Consider the following 346-nt stretch of genomic DNA (forward strand, 5'->3'; position numbering starts at 1 on the left):
CTATTCTTAGCATGTGAACCAAGTAGATTCGGTCTGTAGACCATACTATCATCCCTGATGTACATAGCAGGGACTATGTGCTGAATAATATTATTTGTGTGAGCCTTTCCCTGTGTTAGGCTCTAAGGATGCAATAATTACTTTTGATTACATCCAGGTGACCTGAAGAAAAATATGTGAATGTGCTTCATAAACTGTAAAGCACTTAAAGATTTATGAATTTCAGAGTTGATGAATCAATATTGACTACACAGTATGTACATTCTACTGTACATTCTACCAGGCACTGTTAATACAAAGGTTAAAAAGAAACCTGAATAAAGTACTTTGTCAGAAGTATGTAATA

The sequence above is a fragment of the Crocuta crocuta genome, unplaced genomic scaffold (genome assembly GCF_008692635.1).
Source record: "Crocuta crocuta isolate KB4526 unplaced genomic scaffold, BGI_CrCroc_1.0 scaffold915, whole genome shotgun sequence".
NCBI classification, from domain to species: domain Eukaryota; kingdom Metazoa; phylum Chordata; class Mammalia; order Carnivora; family Hyaenidae; genus Crocuta; species Crocuta crocuta.